Genomic DNA, 13,797 nt, shown 5'->3' with positions numbered 1-13,797 from the left:
CTACAGGAACACATTATTATTAGAATTTCAAAAACAAATAATATTTTTTTAAATAAAGAATAGCTACAATGATTCACTTTTAAACAAAAAAAAAAAAAACTGGAAAATAGACTGACAGTAGCTTCCTCTAAAACTGAAGAGGTTTGATGAAAATAGAGACATATGCTAAGAAAGATAGATGACAGTTTACATCCCAACAACAAATGATGCACCATAAAGTAGTCCAAAATGCTTTGTTTTTATCAATGGTAATAGCTGTAAAACTCCCTAAAGGGTATAAAAGACGTTGAAATCACAGATGAGCATCCGTTTTGCCTACAAAGCTGTCAGAGGGAAATCACAGTGAGGCATGTGTGCTGAGACGGTGCAGTCTAATGTGGTTCTGCTATAGGATCTCGCTGGCCTAAAGAGGCCACCGCACCGTGTATGTGCACTAGCTCAGAAATCACACTCGGCACCACTATTTGTGGCATAATTACTCAAACTTCATCTGTTCTAATAACGGTGGTGGCACCAAGCGCCCTGCCCCTGGCATCCTCATGAAATAGTATCATGAATTTTTCATGGAGGGATAAAATAGTTGGGATTTATTTATACATAAATTAGTGAGGCACAGAAACAACTCCGGGAAAGAAAATGCATTCCATTCACATCAAGTATTGAGAAAATGCTAATACGAGCACAAGATAGGGCAGGATGGTGGAGAATTACCCAGTTTGCAAGCTGTGTGCTTCCGTTGATAAGGCTATTGTCTCGCTGGCACATTACAAGTGTTATAACCAAAAAGCATATCATGGGACACTGCACCTGTCCTCAGGCTACCTTCAAGCACTTGTTACTCGTCATTAAGAAGACACCATTTTAAATCAATCTTCCCACAATATCTTGACAAATAACTATTTTTTGAATAAAAATATTCCTAAAATATATCTCAATCATACATGGTCATAAAACTGCATGCATTTTCCATAATATAAACTTTTTTGTTAATGAATTGTAGAATATGAATAATTTAAACATTTAGCAAGGGTCATTATAAACAAACATATTAAAGCAAAGAAAAAAATCGAATACAGGTCTGGCCCAAGCTAAACTTCCCTGGTTAAAGTACAGGCTTCTGGACACTGATAGCACTCTTTGTAATTTCATGTAAACATTGCATGTGAATTTTCTTGCTTTCTGTTTTCTAACAGCAGCCTCATTTAGGAAGCTAAAGCACTGTCTTAAGCATCTGCAAAATAAAATAAAATAAAATCAATTTAAATAAAAGCCCAAAGCCAGCGAGTCTCTTTTTCCTTTTACAGACTTTAAACTTCAGAAATCATTATTATTTTTTATTGCATAAAGATATAGAATCTGTACGATCTTTTTTTAAAAATCTTAAATTAAGATAAATTTACTTGTGATGCTTGTTATCAAAACAAGTTTTGTTTTTGTTTTTGCTTTTTACCTGCCTTGCAAACAATTGTAATAATTAAATAAATAAATAAACATGCTCTTCTAACACAATTTCACTTCTCTTGTAAATTGATTTTTAAATATGTTTAGATATATTACCAGAAAAAAATACCAATGACTAATACTTGAAGTGCAGGGCTTGAGTTTAAAGGAACACTCACTTCCCTCCAAAACTTTACAAGATTGGGACGAAAACGTCATTTGCATACTCATTAAGGAGGCCCCTGATTAAAGTGTGATGGTTCCGCCCCCATCCAGCCTGCTGAAGCAGCGAGGCCACCCGTTTCACTGGCGGATCTTCAAGGTCCGTGTGCTTCAATAGGCAAGCCGAGGCACTGCCCTGTTTTGTCCTTTAACAGAGTGCCCTATTCAAGCAGCCCCATCCCCATTTACCGCCGCCCTCAAAGATGTGACATGACTCTCAATACCTTCGCGTCATTGTCTAAGAACGCTGAACCTTACACAAGAGGGCGCAGATATGCTCTCTAGCATCTCCTCCTTCCCCCACGTCATTCCCTGAGCCGTCTCCCTCTCACTTCACATTCCAAAACCATATTCACCATCAGAAAAATAGAGGCAGTGTAGCATGGGATGAACACCCCGCTCTGTAGGCCTGAATAAGGGTACTGCCTGGTTTTGTCTAGAGATGTGTGTGTGCGCCCAGGACATGCAAATAGTGAGTCCTTTGAAGGTTCACAGCTGTGCCGTCTGAATGCATTTAGTTTGGGCTGGAAAAACAGGATGAGAAATGAAGCAACAGGTCAGTGTCTAATGCACAGCTCTTACAATGCGGTTGCACTACAACACCGGGATAAAAGCATCTTCGCATGCACAGTATGTGTGGAAGTGAGTGATGGCTTTAATTTAAGAAGACATTTTGAGTGAACCCAACTGCCTCAGCAAGTTACAAAACTCTCACGCAAAAGAGCAATGATGTGAGAGACTGAGGCACCACGGCACTGCAGGACTTTTCTGATCCATGTTTGAGTACACTTTTAAGCATAAATCACAATAAATTTGGCTCAGTTTATTCTTAAAAGAAGAAAAATATTTTGTTTTACATAAGGGAAAGAAAAAATATATTAATAATACATACTAAAATAAATTATTTACGTAAATGTTTACATTTTTACTGGAAAGCAAAAAAAATAAAAAATCTCATTAAGTTGCCATAATAATCATATATTTGAAGCTACAAAAGCTTCTTCTATCTGCTAAACATAAAAAGAGGGATGAGTATAAAATTAAAGCAAAGCCTGAGAATTGCTTTCATTGTTTTATTTTACCGTATGTTAAATGTAATTTTTTTTTATTCGTTGTGTTTTATTTTATCTTTAAATAAAAAAATATAAAAAAACTAACAAAACATTTAGTAAATATCTAGTACATATATATATCTAGTACAAATATTTAGTACATATTTCAGTAAATATCTTTCAAGTTTATTTTATTAACCCACTGGCACATATTCTTTTGTTAAATAAATAAATAACAACAAGTCTTATAATATTGTTTAAAAGTTATATCTTAAATGTATTTTTAAGATGTTTAGACATTTTGCCAAGTCAAAAATACTGATAATTTTTTTTTTTTTTTTTAATGTATTATTATTATTTTATTTATTTTTGTAGTATTGGACATTATACAAAAATGTTGTTAAAATAAGAACTAAATTGTCTAATTCTTCTTCTTATCCAAAGCCAAATTGACAAATGACACATTAAAACATATTTTGTGATCAAACAGTACTTTTGTTAACAAGACTAGTACAAATCCCTGCAAGTCAAGTGAAATCTTTTTTTTTTAAGGCATTTCCCATTGGATTTCACTGTCTATCTGATTTCATTGTCTCCTTCCATTGTCTATATGTCACAAATTAGCCCACCAGTGGCAAAGACTGCATCAATAATTCAATCTGGGCAAATTGCAGAGGGAAATTAATCATGAGTGGGAAAGGATGAAATCAGCCCATACTCATCAAACTCTGAGGTCAGAGAGTTGAAATTTGCACCTTGGGCGACTGCTGAGTGATCATATCAAAAAGAAGACGCTAAGCACTGCTTTTCCTCATTTTGATCTCCAGTCTGGAGCATCCTTTTCCTAAGGCCTCAGCCGTCCCACGAGAGCCGGAATATGAAAAATGTAGCACGCCGCATGGCTGCCGCCGTGATCCTGTGAGCCTCTGTTAGATCATTAGAATAAATGAGAGCAGCAGCCACCATTGTGCTCATGCATTTCCATCTGTTGAGCCGGATGCTGTTTCATAATCACCGCAGAGTATTTGTGAACACTGAACATATTTCTCTAACCAAAACAACACCAGAGCAGAATCTAAACAGCTCTTTTTCCCAGCTGCTATTTGCTCACGTCGGGTACTTCCTGTTTTATTGGTTACAGATGAAGGGGGCAGTCACCTCTTGACCACAGGGGTTGCTGTCCAAAGCAGCTGTAACAATGTCTACTGAATGCATTCGGCACACAGCGCTCTCACGCCATTGTCTGTTGACAGAGAGCAGAGACCTCTGTCTTGTCAATGCAGAGACTGACGTCTTGGATGTTTGAATTTTGGATACAGACCGACCAGTGTAGCTTTCAGAGCAAATGTGTGGGAATCCTGTGAGTAGAGTGAAGTATTATTGACCTCTGTTTCAGGCTATTGTATACACACACACAGAGGATGGGAAAGATGGGGAGAATTTATGATCAATGCTATTGAGTCCAATGCTGTTTTGGTCATTGTATAGACAGCAACATAAATAAAACTGATGTCAGTTGGCTTCATCATTTGGAGAAAAGCATCTGATTGGGTTCTTCATGGTGCTTTGTGCTCTGAAATGGGTCAGGACCTTCAAAAGATTCCTCATTCTTTACTCAGCCTTTACAGGTCTTGATAGCCTTATTGTGAAATGGCAATAGAAAAAAAATCAAGCATGATCTTAAATTCTTAAGGTGGTACAATGTAGAGCCGCACAATGAAAGGTTCATCTTAAATGCTCTTATCTTGGCCATGCAAAATGCTCTGAAATTACACCAGGAGGAAGGCTGTGACAGCTGTACTAATCTCTCAGTTTATGTTTACCTGCATTGCTTTTCATTTCTTTATTCTACGCTGAGCGGTGATTCATTACCAAAATCCCTCTTACATTTTCAGAGTCTAAATGAAAGATGTCTAACTGCATGCAGAAAATCTGCTAAAGCTGTCTGCCATGACATTTTAGACAATTTTATAAAATAAATGCTAACGCAAATGTCACAGAAAGATTTTTTTCTCGAAAGGTTTCTTATGCTCACCAAAGGTGCCTTTATTTGATCAAATGTAAAACAGCAATATTGTGAAATCATAAATTTACAATTTATAATTATTGGTTTCTATTTTAATATATTTTAAAATGTCATTTATTCCTGTGATGACAAAGCTGATCAGAAATTCAGCTGAATTCAGAAATCATTCTAATATCCTGATTTTGTGCTCAAGGAATATTTCTTTTGAAATATATGAAAACAGTTGTCCAGCTTAATATGGAAACTGAAATGTTTTCCCCCAGGAATAATTTAGTTAAAAGTTTAAAAGAAATGCAATCACTTTATTTTATTTTATATTTATTTTATGTATTATTCTTTTTTTTTTATGTATTTTGTATTTTTTACTTTACACTTTACTTTAGTTTTCTTTGCTTTACTTTACTTTGACATTATAAAAGTCTTTACTGTGACTTATTTTATATCAATTTAATGCATCTCTGCTAAATAAAAGTATTAATTTCATTTTTTTTTTAAAGAGCCACACTTTTGGATGGCAGTGTAACTAGCTTCTAAGACATGAGAAATGACAACTTAGAAAAAAACTAGCTGCTAGTTATCCTAATTCAACTGTGTCAGATATAAAAAAAGCAATCGATCAAGCACATCCACACAATTCCCTTGGGTCCATACATGAACTTGGACCTCAAAACTATGAACCGAATCAGACTGAAGAGTGACTGGAATCCTCAGTGGCATTACATTTTCTTATCCTTTAGTGTACTTTATGTACTTGGATGACATAAAAATAAAAATCAACAAAGACAGAAGGGGGAGTTGTGACAGAGATTCCACTGAGAGATGGAGGGAGGATGCCGTTATGAGTATGTGGTCGCACGCAAGCGAGTCCATTGGATAAACAAGAGAGATGATGGAGACTTGAGATAGACTGAGAAAGATTCCACAAACTTATTTATTCATGCATGACCCATCTGTTTACATTCCAGTCTTGTCAAACTGCGGGCTTTATCTCCTGACTCCTTAGTTAAGAGAAAGCTCCTCTCCCATAGCTCTTCATCCCCATACATAACATCAGATCACTCTTCAGTGGCCCTGAGGTCAAGCTTCTGGTCTCGTTCCATCTCCAGAAGTTCTGAGCCTCTTGTGTGTCAGATTTAAGTCCCTTCGGTATACCAGTCAAGATGGTTTCTTTGTACTAGTTCCCAAATTTTAAAGAAACAGTAAAAGCATCAAGACAATAAAATTGTTAGTATAGGATTTATGCATTCCTAAAATGCTGGCCGTTCCCTCAACCAACTTTATAAGGGTGCATCCTGGTGAATGTGTGCCAAATGCATGACATTTCTTTTTTAAATAAATAAAACTGTGCTTTTCTACAAAAAAAATACAATGTAAATTAATCCAGTTTATATTCGTCTACAAAACATATCAAGAATGTAAGCATAGGGCTTTAGATTAAAGATCGTTATAAACTCATTCAAGTGTGTACAAACTTCTGTCTATTGGCGTAAATCCTGGGAAAATCATGCCCTAATATATTTGGCGAACTACATCTACATCTTTGCGAATGGAGAAATTATTCCACCTCATTTTGCAAAAAGCATTTAGCTGAACTTTTGTTTTTCAGAACAGCATGGTGCACGAACATCTATTTTCACATTAGATACAGCCATAATGTAAATTAATAGCCTTGAGCACATAAATAGAATAATGCAGGCTCCGAGAATGAACTGTCATTATCTTATTTCTCCTGAGCAATTGCATTAGTCAGATATGACAGATTCAATAATGTCTATGGAGGCTGTGACTGACTATATTCTGTAGCCTCAGTTGTGAGAGAGGAAGTTCATCCCACATTGTAAACTGATCTGTGCAAATCTGGTCCATTTGCGCAAATGCATACCAAAGGGACGGGATCAAGAGCTGAGAAGGAAAGAGAAGCTGACAGAAGCTGTGTTCTGAGTTTCCTCTCTATTGCTCATGTAATAGAAGCTACTTACAGCATGAATGAGTCTCAGGGAGGCACGGAAGGAGCGCAGTGTGTGGGTGGGTCTCAGTCTCAGTACCTTGAGCTTCCCCACTGTGCCAACATAGTGACGCCAACATCATCAGATGTTCCTGATCCCATGAGACGGCTGGTCCCCCATGAGACGGAAGCAGTGGAATCCTGCTGCCTCATGCATCTGTTTAGATCTTGGGAAACAGCAGCAGCAACACAGTGTGCACAGACAGCACACACTGATCTCACCGGAAAAAAAAACACTGTCTCAGGACAGACAGGTTTGGAATCCTGGGAAAAGTCTAATGCTTTGACATTGTTGGTAGTTACACAAACATGGTGTAGATATATGATCTTCATTTATAAATCATTTCTGTGCACCCTGGGTCAATTTATAAAGCAGTTGCTGAAAAATCAAATTGCTTATGTTCAAAGTGCCTAGTTACAATACCAGTCAAATGGTTAAGAATTTTTAGAATTGTAAATAATAAAAAATAAGTAATAAATACATTTAATAATTTTAAATAATAATAACAATAAAATACATAATACTTAAAACACACAATAGATAATATTTGTAATATTTTATTTATATATTTTGTATGTATGTAATTATGTATGTACATACATACTACAGACCAGAATTTTGGTATTAGTTTATTATTTATATATATATATATATACATTTTTTTTTTGAAAGAATGCTCACCAAGGCTGCATTTATCTGATTAAAATTCTGTAAATATACAGTAATATTGTGAAATATTATTACAATACCAGTTTCAACATTATTAATAATAAATGTTTCTTAAGCCCCAATTTAGGACAATACAATGATTTCTGAAGGATCATGTCACACGGTGTATTGACTGCTGAACAATTAGCTTTTTCATCACAGAAATAAATAATATCTTACAATATATCAAAATAAAAGTTTTTTTTTATTGTAATAATGTCAGAATACTGTTTTTACTGTATTTTTGATCAGAAATATGCATGAATAAATCCCTAATGATCAGAAATTTCAAAAATTATTACACGTTTTTGACTGGTAGTATAATCAGTATCTACATATGTATGGTGTTTTATACATGTATATAACATGTATAATTCCAAGAACTACAGTAATATTTTCAAGAATTTAAAAATAGCTTAGGAAGCAAAGCTTTAGTCAAGTGTGTCCTATTTTTGACTGGTAGCGTCCTGGCCATGGCAAATTTCCCTTATTCATATTTTCAGGTTTATAAGGACAGCAGGTGCGTAGCCATCGGTCAGCGCAGTGAATAATTCAAAGGGTAAGAATCAGCTTTTTCCACCTCATCCCAGCTGGGTAAAGTTAAAAAGACTCTTCTGAGCTGTTGCACTCCCCTGCCAATGGCTGCGTGTTTGGCACCAAGACATACATTTCTGAGATGAGCTGGCTTTCTGTCAGCCCCATTACACTCCTGGCACAAAGATGCAGGATAGCTCTAATGGTGTGGGGGGAAGGACAAAAGGAGACTGAGAGAGGTGGCACGCAGGTGGAAGTGTGGACAAAAGTACAGCGAGCAGGATGAAAAGATGAAGAATGTGTGAATGTGATAGCAATGAAAGAATAAGAGAGCATATTATACAGACATCAATGTGCTCAGTAACAATGGCTTATTATAAGAATAAAATGAAAGCATATAATAGATTATCTAGCTACAAGATGTGATATATTGTGCTGAATTTCTAACAAAAAAATGTTCATGGTTGCATCTGCTAAAATACTAGTTGGTTACTGCAGTTTTTGTTTTTCTCATTTATAATCATAGATCATTTCAAGAGAAATCAGTAATGGATTGAATATTTTTTTATTAGAAAATAATAATAAAAAAAAGTTTAATTAACACACAAAAAAAGAATATCTCCATTATATCACCATGTTATTGATCTCTCTCTGGACAGCTCTTCAAGGCTGCATTTATTTGGTCAGAAATACAGTAAAACAGAAATATTGTGAATTATTATTACAATTTAAATCAACTACTATTTGAATATATTTTCAAATGCAATTTGCTTCTGTGATGGCAAATCTGAATTTTTAGCAGCCATTACTCAAGTTTTTTGCAAAATTCTTTGATTCACTAATTCACGCTTACATATCATTAGCTGAGGTATGGTATGCGTATTTGGCGTGCCGTCCGGGGAAGGGCTCCGAGCTCGGGAAGCCCCCTTCCCCGTCTATTTATAAAGTGAACTCAAACTGAGGAGATGGGGTGGAGGAGGGATGCTGATAAAGTGTCAATAGAGGTAAGTCAGCGATATTTATACTATGGGATTGATTACTTGATTATGGTCCACCTGTGTTGATTGGGCTAAGTATCTGATGCGCTCCTCCCGAATCTTATTAATAAAATGTCATTTAATAGAAAGTTCAAAAGACCAGCACTTTGTTTTTATGTAACCATGTAAAAGTCTCCACTGTCATTTTTTATCAATTTAAAGTGTCTTTGCTGAATAAAAGTGACTGACCCCAGTGACCCCAGGTCAACCTCTGTAATTTCGTTAGGTTTTTCCATTTCATGGTATTAATGTAAAAGACACTAAATATATTATTACGATGTTTTGTGGTTTGGTTACAATTCAGGAACCCATGCTTAGTGTTGTCAAGTCAATTCTGTTACCAGTGTCCTATTTTTTCATCCTTTAACATCTTAATTTTCTCTCTCTGTGTGCAGTTTAAGCAAAGACCCTCTCAAAAACTGGCAAAATGCTGTTCATCGATTTGGATCCTGCCTCCACTTGTGATGCTCCAGCTAGTCGAAATGAAGAAAGATCGGTCTTGTTTATTCACAGTTTGGAATCGCCCAGGAGAGATACACAGGCGAGATGGAGGAAAATGAAATTGCTACTAATCCTCTCCTCTGGGACAGTGGAGAAAACTGCTGCAAATTTAGTAACGTCATTGAAACAAAACACTAAACGCAGATATGGGGATGAAGGGGCTTATTTATCTCCTATTTGTTGTGCATTCAGATGTGTGCTGGGTATCTAAGGTGAGAGAGAATGAAACCGACTGATACTCAAATCTTATTCAGTCTTCAACCAAAAGCTGCTTCATGCATGAAACATTATGAGTGGTCTGCGGGTGAGAGCATTCAATAAATGTCTGGTACATCTATGAGACACACCACAGAGATTACTAGGGGAATAAAAGAGATATATGCAACAGCAGCAACAGGTGGGAAAGCCACCACAGTCTCATTTCACTGCTTTATATAGACCTCAGACAGTCTTTGCTGAACTTCTGAGAGGTTTTACATCTAAGCCAGACTTGAAACTTGGTACATTCACTAAGGACAACCCCTTGCTCTCTGTGCCAGACAATGCTGCTTTCTTTGAAGTCTATCAGGGAAGTATTGGGAACTGACCGATTCATTTCCATATCAATAACCATAAGCCAGCTCTCTCTTAACACCCAAAGGCCTGACAGACAGCCCTATATAAAGTCACATAGACCACATCAAACTGGAATCATTATCTAGTAAAGAATGCTGACCATTTCTAAGCACTGTAGGTCTGTGTCTCACCTGAATTAGTGAAATGTTGTTTAGATTCAGTCTGAAGAGGTAGTTTCTGTAGATAAGAGAGAAATTGAAAAAGATTACATTTATATGATTTACAGTGCCTTGTGAAAGTATTCATACCCCTTCATATTTGTCACAATTTGTTATGTTGTCGCCTTATGTGAAACTGCTTTAAATGACTTTTTTAAATATCAGTCTACACTCCATTAACCATACTGACAAAGCAAAAAAAAAACTGCCACAACTTTGTACATTTAATAAAAATAAAATACAGAAATACGTACATTGCATGAGTATTCATACCCTTAACTCAGGACTTAGCTGAAGCACTTTTACAGCCTCATACATCTTTGGGGTATGATGTGACAAGCTTTGCTTATCATCATTTGGCAATTATTTTCCATTCTCCTCCTCACCTCCTCACCTCTCAAGCTCTGACAGGTCGGATGGGGGAGGATGCACATTTTCAGGTTTCTCCAGAAATATTTGATAGGTTTCAATCCCAGGCTGTATCTGGGCCGCTTAAGGACATTCACAGGGTTGTCTATAAGCCACTTTTGCTGTGTGCTTAGGGCCATTGTCCTGTTGGAAGGGGAACCTTCTGCCCAGTCTGAGCTTCTCAATGCTCTGGACTAGGTTTTCATTAAGGCTATCTATCTCAATAATTTGGTACATTGAGCTTTTCTTCTACTTTGATGAGTCCCTCAGTCTCTGCCGCTGAAAAAACAGCCCCACAGCATGAGGCTGCTACCAGCACACTTTACTTTTGGGATGGTACTCTGCAGGTGATGAGCGGAGCTAGTTTCCTTCAAACATGATTCTTGGACTTGAGGTTCATCAGACCAGATAATCTTGTTTCTCAGAGTCCAAGGGTCCTTTAGGTTCTTTTCTGCAAATTCCAATTGTGTTTTCATGTGTCTCACCTGAAGAGAGGATTGAGTCTGGCCACATCGCCATAAAGCCCAGACCGGTGGAGTGTTGGAGTGATGTTTGTCCTTCTGTAGATTTCTCCTGTCTCCACATATGATCACGGAGCTCAACAAGAGTGACCATCAGGTTCTAGGTCACAAGTTTAGACAAGGCCCTTCTCCATCAGTTGCTCAGTTTGGCTAGGAGGCCAGCTCTAGGAAGAGTCCTTGCTGTTCCAAACTTCTTCCATTAATGGTAACAGAGACTACATGCCTCTTTGACCCTTCAATGCAGCAGAATTGTTATCTGAACTCTTCCCCAGATGTCTTGCTTGACACAATCCTGTCTCTGAGCTCTACAAGCATTTTATTTTCTAACCTCAGGGTTGGGTTCTTGCTTAGATATGGATTTTCCCGCTTTTAGACATTTTATTAAGACGTGTGCCTTTGTAAGCTGTACACATTCAATTGAATTTGCCACAGGTTAACTTCACTCAAAGTGAAGTAACATCTACAAGCAATATGAATGCTCCTGAGATAAACTTCAACTGTCCCAGATAAATACTTATGCAATGGAATAATTAAAGATTTTTATATTTAATACATTTGTAAAACATTTGCTTTGCCATTATGGTGTATGGAGTGTAGATTGATGTGGGGAAAAAGTAATTGAAAGCAGTTTTACATAAGGCAACAACATATCCAAACATGTAAAAAAAAAATTAAGGGGTATGAAAAAAAATTTACCCTTAATATGCCAAGGGAAATTAAAAAATAAAGTAGGGTCCAAAAGTCTGAGACCTCTAGTGAAAATGGTTATTTATTTAAATTTTCTCAGTGAATAAAATTACTTTAAATAAATTCACAAATAACACAAATGGTATAGAAATAAGCATTGACCCCCCCAATGATAACAATATTTATACTTTGTTTTCCAAAAACACATATAATTATATAATGATATACCCATACAACTTTTAAATTATATTATAATATAAACATATTTAATATAGAAATATTTAAACTGTGTATTTGTATTGATCTTATTCATGCATCAGTCCAAACATTGGCCAGATGTTGTATGAGGTTTTACCTTGCTCCCACTATAAGTTCATTCCTGGTGAGGTCAAGGGTCAGCTGAGAGTAGTCCCTTACACCAGGATGGGAGAAACTGGAGATCAAAGGACTTAGAGCTGAAAGACCAAAAAAATAATAAAAAATGGGTATATTAGTGATGCAGAAGGGAAGTGGTTGTGTTTGACAAACCTTGAAAGTTCAAAGCATACTGTATAACATTAAAATCCATTAAATAACTCCTGGTTTAGGGTAACATATGGATTAAGCATTACAAAAAAACGAGTTCTGCAATAGAGATCACTAATCCAGGAAAATGAGTGGTGAGTCCCCAGTAACATGTGAGGAGGAGCAGAGAGCTATGCTTCGAGGAAACTGGGCCTCTTCAAGGATACTGATCCTAATTCAACATGACACTTAGTCAAAACTCTGCTTACCCAAAGAGTCTCAGAACAGAAAAGCGCTGTTTGATACAAAGTTTCGCAAATCAAAACAATTTGCCCTGGCACACACTTACAGCACTGACTGGCCCTACTGAAGAGGGAATTACATGATACAGAAAGGGCATTATGTAAATACAAAAACCACTTGATCTATTGTTGACCTTAATGTGGTTTAGTAAATGGGATTTTACTGTAAAAGGAACAAATAAAAAGATTTGTTATCCTTCCATGCAGAATAGGATCTCTCAGCAGTATTACGGGCATGTCTAGCTAAAATACAGAAATCCTTGTCTAATATTACAAAATGTAGTTTTCAAATGTTGTTTGTTTTATGAGTTCATATTAAATGTCAGGCTCAAGTTTCACTTTCCAAAAAAGCACAGCCCTTATCGTTTATGATAAATGGATAGTTTTGGGTTACAAAAACAACTCAAAATCCAATGTAGGCCTACATAACAAAATTAAACTTAAAAAAAAAAAAAAAAAACGAATGCATTGGATTTTAAAAGTACAAATATAATTGCATTTCAGGTTGCTAGAAAGATTTGCACAATTTTCTTTTTTAAATGTATTATAATATAATTGTGTATTTAATATTATTTGTATTATTCATTTTAAATAAAATAAATCATATGCATTACTACAATTCGTATATAAGGCCATACATACTATAATTTCTCTTTTAGTCACAAAATTAAAAAAAAATTATAATTTGACTATGTATAAATGCTATGTGACAACAGTTGCAAACACAGCTGCAGCTTTCTCACACCACAGGACAAAGCAGCGGTGAAACTGGTTTCTATTAACAAGACATCCATAGATACCACTTCATACAGTCCGAATCTGTCCTGGCAGATGGAGTCGTCCAGATGCTGGGGTCAACCAAAACAATCTGTCATTCACATGGGAAACACATACTAAATGGGATGTGTCTGCATAGAATTTACTGGAAAAACATGGGGGAAAAGCTTCTGCAATGCCTCTGAATTAATATATTAACAAACTGAATGATTGGCACCATATGGCTGCATCATTCAGGCATTATTTATGGAAAAATAATGACAGGGAAACAAACACAATCTGTACTTTAAGCCTCCCTC

The 13,797-nt window shown here is 36.2% G+C and overlaps 1 pseudogene; it reads right to left on the bottom strand.

Annotated features, from left to right (window-relative positions):
- Positions 1–12,443, bottom strand: part of LOC113069074 (semaphorin-5B-like) — a 60,414-nt pseudogene extending 47,971 nt beyond the window's left edge.
- Positions 12,444–13,797: the final 1,354 nt, after the last annotated feature.

This window comes from Carassius auratus, unplaced genomic scaffold (assembly GCF_003368295.1).
Source record: "Carassius auratus strain Wakin unplaced genomic scaffold, ASM336829v1 scaf_tig00000750, whole genome shotgun sequence".
NCBI lineage: Eukaryota > Metazoa > Chordata > Actinopteri > Cypriniformes > Cyprinidae > Carassius > Carassius auratus.
The sequence above is the reverse complement of the archived record's forward strand: the minus strand, read 5'-3'. Positions and strand labels throughout refer to the sequence as shown.